The sequence below is a fragment of the Belonocnema kinseyi genome, chromosome 3 (assembly GCF_010883055.1).
Source record: "Belonocnema kinseyi isolate 2016_QV_RU_SX_M_011 chromosome 3, B_treatae_v1, whole genome shotgun sequence".
Lineage (NCBI taxonomy): Eukaryota > Metazoa > Arthropoda > Insecta > Hymenoptera > Cynipidae > Belonocnema > Belonocnema kinseyi.
The window spans coordinates 61,693,293-61,699,977 of NC_046659.1; the positions used below are offsets into that span (position 1 = coordinate 61,693,293).

At 33.4% G+C, this 6,685-nt stretch overlaps 2 long non-coding RNA genes across 4 annotated transcripts in view; one reads left to right on the plus strand and one right to left on the minus strand.

Annotated features, from left to right (window-relative positions):
* Window positions 1–2,752, plus strand: part of LOC117168829 — a 17,594-nt gene extending 14,842 nt beyond the window's left edge. For both annotated transcript variants that reach the window (XR_004466556.1, XR_004466557.1), the window contains exons 3-4: window positions 2,388–2,567; window positions 2,642–2,752. This is a non-coding gene — a long non-coding RNA (uncharacterized LOC117168829). The remainder of the gene's footprint in view (window positions 1–2,387; window positions 2,568–2,641) is intronic.
* On the minus strand, window positions 732–2,708 carry LOC117168830. 2 transcript variants are annotated; one of them, XR_004466558.1, is made up of 3 exons: window positions 2,371–2,708; window positions 923–1,168; window positions 732–846 (listed from the first exon to the last, which is right to left on the minus strand). It is a non-coding gene; the product is annotated as an uncharacterized LOC117168830 (long non-coding RNA). The 2 variants fall into 2 exon arrangements; XR_004466559.1 differs by lacking the exon at window positions 2,371–2,708 and adding an exon at window positions 1,295–1,435.
* Window positions 2,753–6,685: the final 3,933 nt, after the last annotated feature.

The window sequence follows — 6,685 nt, forward strand, 5'->3', positions numbered from 1 at the left end:
TGTGTGTGTATGTGTCTTCAATTTATAGAAATTTGCCTCCAAGACATAAATTGAAGTCTGGCTCCGTCTCAGTAATGAGAGATGATGAAGTCGAACTGTTCGATTTGCCTGAGGCAATATCCTAAGGCTCCCTCCGTGCTCTCCTAGTGCTCTGTCATACCGAGTTCGCGCCGATGATTTTAGAGTATTGAGCGAACACGTAGCGAGTTTTCAAAAAAATATTCAATGTATCACAAGTGCTCACTAAACTCTCTATAATGCTCGCGAAAGCCTACTTATTTACGAATTCGCAATTTTCGAGCGTTTTCGAGGAAAAACGAGGACTTGTTGAAACATTGAAATATTCGCGGGAACCTCTCCTAGTGCTCTTCTCAACCTCTGTATGTGCTCCCTCCATCCTCGCTGCTGCCTCGCTAAAGCCTAGCCTCATGCTCTTCAAATCCTCGCCTCGTTCTCTCAAAATCCTCTTCCCATACTCTTTTAATCCACCTCGAATGCTCTTCACATCCTCCTAGCATGCTCTTAAAATCCTCGCTGAATGCTCTGTAAGTCCTCCTTACATGCCCCCTAAATCCTCCTCCCATGCCCTCCAAAACCTTGGTTTATTTGATGAACATGATTCATTTTAATTTTAATAAATGACATAAAAAACGCAATGCAACATTTTTTAAGGTAACTGTTTATTTGACAAATCTATATAATTTTTAAATACACTTGCAATATGACTTTAAATGCTTGTAATGTAATATTCATCCACTATGAATTCACCACTGAATGCCGAAAAAATTGGCACGCTATTATTCTCTACCGGATGACACAAGTTATAGGTTTGTCCATTGTGTTGTTCTGGAAAAATTGAAACAAAGATAAGAAATATTGCATAGGCGTAATTGAAAAAGAATAAAAAAATGTTTACTCGTACCAGTACTACGAAAAGTTTCGCTCGGAATCGATGAGTGCAGACATCCGGAGTTGAAGTTTTCTCCTCAGTGGGACACTCTTCCGGATTTCTTTTCCCGGTAGAAGAGTCGATTCTCTTTCATGCTCTTCGCTCACTTTTGCCGAATTCCGGCATCTATCGCCGCTTGTTCGAAATGAGGTGATTGATATGAGCGTTGAATGCGCTTATATCAATGTGACTGTTTTTTGTCACATTTTCCGCAGAAACCTGTAAATACATAAAAGAACGTACTTTTTTTATTCGCAGTCATTCAGAGCAAATCTAATTTGCATTGATCATATTTCTACTTATTATAAGGAAATTTATATATTATAAACTATCGGCATTAATTACCATAGAGGGCTCGGTATAGGCGCTTGTCAATGCCAGGACTCTTAGACAGCCTATGTCATTACTATGTTCATTACTCTGAAGAGGACTTTCAAAATTTTCGGAATTTTTTTATTGTATACATTGAATTTTTATTGGTATCTCTCCGAGCTCCCTCCAAGCTCCTTTCGTACTCGTTTTATTTTCTACGTGCACTCCCTCTCCTCAAACTCGTGCTATGCTCGATTTCTCGTGATAGAGATTTTAGAGCGTACTAGGCGAGCACAGTAAATTTATGAAAAGCTCTCTCCAACCTTGCGCAGAACTCTTTTTTTCGTGACAGAGCATGTAGGGAGGACTTTCCGAGTATTAGGATTTTGCCTCAGGGGCTCGGGTGAGCATGCCTTGATTGGGGGCAATTCAAATCTAAAGCAGGTCGAAGAATTTTACTTGGGGCGTTGTCTACAATAGGAATTTACTTTTCATAAACACCCAAAGGTCGCAGTTCTTAGCCGATTTCATTTTTTTTATAAATGCTCAGCATTATATTTTTCGGGGAACTATAGTTTGCGATTTGTTATTTTTTTTTTACAGAGCAATATTCTATAAAACAAATAGACAAGGAAGAATACAGAAATAAAATCACTATTAGCTGGAATTATTGCATCGGCGCTCAAAGAACAAAAGTTATTCTGATAATATGCAACTTAATTATTACATACAATGTTTATGAACAAATTCTTCTTAGTGCATTTTTCTCATACGAAATTGTTTGCTTGATAGCCGTTACTGAGATTTTTCAGAAGCGTGATAATTTACAACGAAAAATTAGAATAAGTAGACAATAAATATTTATATAAAAAATGTCATAAACAAATTATCATGAAATGAGTTTTTCTAGTAGCTAAATTAATTGTTGGAACGACCTTTCTTGCGATGATTCATCAATGAAATAAATAAAACAATAACTTATGCAATTGTTATGAACATTTTTTATAGGAAAAACCACCATTCACGAAACTTTATCAATTATTTATCAAATACTTATGTTGGACAATTTTAATTATTAGTATTGAGAATTTTCAAAGGCAGAGGCTCACCTCGTCCTTTTTTTCAGAGAAATAGTAAAGCCTGTCACTATTTCTGATGATCATCAACCATCAACCTGTTTGGATACAAGAAATTCCACTGTATCGCTCGATGTCGTCCATCATTTTTCGCACTACATCGAACGAGGTCCTTGAAAATGGTCAGGAAACGTCACTCGTGACAGGCCTTTATTGACAGAGCTCTGCTGGTACAGGTTATTTAGATTTAAAGTCTAATTTAAAGTTAAATCTTTTTTGCCTAAACTTTTAATTCAATTTATAGATTAAACATCTTAAGACTGATGGCAGAAAGATACAAGCTATTCAGGAGAAAAAAATTTACGAGGAAGATACTAAATTTTAAATAACAAACGCTCGTAAAAAATGAAAGAAATAATAATAAAACGTTAATAAAACATATCATAAGAAATTGATTTAAATAAATATAAATTGTCGTTCGAAATTTATTTGCGTTATATTTAAATATATAATGTAATTTAATCTTCTCAGTGATGAATTTACAATTGATCAAGATTCATCTAATCGAAATCACTTACAAAAAGAAGAAGAAAGGAAGTTCTAGAAACTAGTTTTGAATATGGATACACGGACAAAAGGGAGAAGTTTGCAAAATGTAAGGCTTGCTCGGTACAAAATTCGGAAATTGTAATAAAAATGATGGATCGAAATATAACTGGAACTACCTGAAATTAGAAAAAAAATCCATAACGAGGAATACAAGAAAGCTTTTCCTGATAGTGCAGACTAGCAGCCAAAAGAATTATTATTGATTAGCGTTTAAACATAATTCTATTAAAATTTTACATTTGATCCTTTTTAGCAAGAAACTCAAGAAATTCTAAATCGTTCTTTCAATTTTAATAAATTTCAAGCAAAATTATATTTTTTAAAGAAATGAGGAGACAAAAAAATAATTTTTACTCTTTTTGAAGCCTGTTTTAATGGAAATATGATTTTCAAACTGAATAAAACACGAAATCCTTTTCATTTTTTATTCAAGATTAGTGGCAGAAATAGGTATCAGATACTGAAAAATTACGACACTACACTGTAATAAAAATCTATTGGATTTAACATCTCTGTTGGATGTAAATAAAAGGACCCTCGTGTATCGGAGTAACTTTAAGAATCTCTTGTGATATTCCAACTTGGCCGATAATTTTACCTGCGAAAATGTAAAATTCGTTATGTGAAAGAATAAAATAAAATAAAATATACCAGGGCGACAGGTTTCGAACTCTCGAAAGCTCAAACTTCGTACAATTTCATGGAGATTGAAGAAACACAGGCCGGACACGTTACCACTTACCTAAAACACATAAGATACTATGGGTACTTTTTTGATGTTTAAATATTCCGTAAAAAAATAAGAAATATACGTTTTGAGTAACCGCATTTTTTCGGCTACAATAGCAGAAAATGTAAAAGGAAAAATAGGAATAGCTCGAATTCGGTCTATTTTTGTGTGAAAGCTGTCAAAAAAGTTGAACATAGCTGTCAATTTCCACGCATTAAAAATAAAAATGCTCCAAAATTGAAGGACGAAGGCATCGATAAACAACGAACACGAGAAACGCTTTCGTATTCACATATTATTTGATTAATTACTCTAAATTTTAAATTAATTATAAATAAAATTTTTTACAGTTTCCGCCAGGGTAAAATTAAAGATCTTTGGTAAAATTAAAAATCAAGATATAATTTTCAATCACAGGAAAGTGATTTTACCGACGCATGGTACTTTACACGCTGCGACTGAATTTTCCCTTCTGAATGTAAAGTTCGTACGAGGGAATGTGTAATTTTATTTTTATCGAGTGTGCAATATCACACTGCTGTTCGAGGGTCCATTTATTTACATCCCTAGAGGATGTAATTTCACATACTTTGGTAAAATCACACAATCACACAATCAAATGTATTTTTTACTTGAAAATACAATAATGAAATGTTTTTATTTTATTTTTCAGTCTCTCCATTATGAGTTTTGGCAAAAAATAAATGTAATTTTTTCAAGATTTTTAAGTTTCTTGCTTTTGAAAATATATATTTTTAATTCCATAGCGCTGTTTGTTCAAAATACTTCAAAAATTAAATTGAAAATTCGATTAATAAATTCGATCATTTTAACAAGAGTCTTTTAGTTCTGAAATCTAAAATTTTTGTATAAATTATTGGAATAAAAATGTTTTTTTTTCAATATAAATTAGGAAAAGTTAAAAAAAAATCTAGAACACTATGAGAAGAAATAGGAATTCCTTTACTATACGTTTTTTAAAAATTAAAAGTATCAAAAGATGCATTCCTAAAAAATGCATACCATTTTATAAAATAAGTTACAGCTGATGTAAGAAATCGAATTTCTTTTAACCCGAATGCGTTCAAAAATTTTTTTTAGATAGCGTTGTGAAACGTTAAGGGGCTGTCACTTGACTTCTAAAGTTGCCAAATTAACTCTACCGAGACTGCAGTGCCACTCTGGCATGTTATCTCCATGAGGCGGTGGCGCCCGGGGTTTAAGCTCAAAGAACGGCAGCAAACGCGATTTTCGTTTTACGTGTGAAGCGTACCATATATGGTACTTTAAATTTGCAAAAAAAAGCTTATCGTCCTTCTGGTATAACCTACTAAAAATACATAAATCTAGCTGCTCAAGATATGCTTCGTTATTCAGAAATTGCTGAAACTTTCGAAGAAGAAAAAAACGATAGTGACGATGAAGAAACTTTAGATGGTCAAGAAAATCATGAAGAAATAATCAAATCTGAATCAAAAGCAATGTATTGATTCAGAGCGCTTTTTAAAAAACTAATATATTCCTAACAATGGCGTGAGAAATTAAAATCCGCCTGTGACGTCATGGGAGTAAAAATGCAGTCTACACTTTTGGACTTTCAACTAAGTGGAATTATGCATTTGATATAGTTATAGCGCAGCTTTCAACATGCGGAAAGCTTTAGAGTTTTTATGCCATAACAATGCTCAGTCAAAACCATTGAGCCTTACTTCATCTGAATGGTTGCTATTGGAGACTGTAGCAAACAAATCTAAAATATTTTAAAACTCTGTCTACAGAACTTTGTGGTGAAAAGTACATTGCCCTTCCACTATAGTTGTAGTCGGATTTAACATGCTACTAGATAAATTAGAATGTGCAGTAAAGAAAATATACGAGAATCGACAGCGAACTGCATGCGATAATAAACTTCGTAGTGCTCTTCAAGCCGCACGAAGTAAACTTCTAAAACATTACCAGGAATGTAATTGGATTTACTGCGCACTCCGCCTTTTAGATCCTATATATAAATTTGAGACATTTAGGATGACCGAATGGGGTCAAGAAATGGCATCCGAATCTCTTAACAAGTTTGAGACCATCTACAAAGAACTGTACTTTGTGTCCCAATTGAATACTGAACCTGAACGTTACAAAAATGAAGATGATCAAGTTGAGGATGATTATGGCGGTAATGATGATGTTGATGATTTGGATACACGGTGCGTTTTTGTTCAACAATTTAGATCGAAACGAGATCGATAGATATATGCAAGCTCCACGCACGGATAGAAATGCAGATGTAGCTCAATGGTGGAAGCAATAACATCAATAAATATATCCCAACCTAAGTCGTAATGCCAGGGATTTTTTCAGCATGTAAGCAACATCGGTACCAGCTGAACGCGTCTTTTCGAAAGCAGCTTTAATGATGCAAAAACATCGAAATCAGTTAAACAATGAATCTGCCAGAAAATCAAGTTTCGACAATGGAATTTTCGTATTACAGTTTCTATTTGTAATTAATATAAATAAAGCTGGCAAACAATATATACAATTTTTAAGTTTTATTGAGATTAATTATTTAATAATATATTCTGAGGTATGAGTCTAGATTATTATGTTATGTTTATTATGTTTGTTTTCTTTTTTTACCGATATTCAAAATGCTGTTTATACAGTAATTAATTAAAATAAATTGACAGAAAATATATTATTTCAATTAAATATTCGTAGATTCTAAAAAATTTCTAAAATTTCGGAAATGACGTTTGCCTTTATCTTGGGAAAAAGCCCTTTCTGCCTCCAGCATCGAATTTTCTACTCATTTTCACTTAAACATAAAAATATTTAAAAAATTGTAAACGAACTGCTCGGTTGTTCGGTCAGATCGAGCGATTTGACGGGAAGTTCGTTACAATGAAACGAACTGATACCAGGTGTATACATATGAAACCGGTATTGCCATTTAGCGGCCAGTAGGCACACTTGTAGGCACTGTCGGAACTTACCATTTGTGCTAATTGGCGT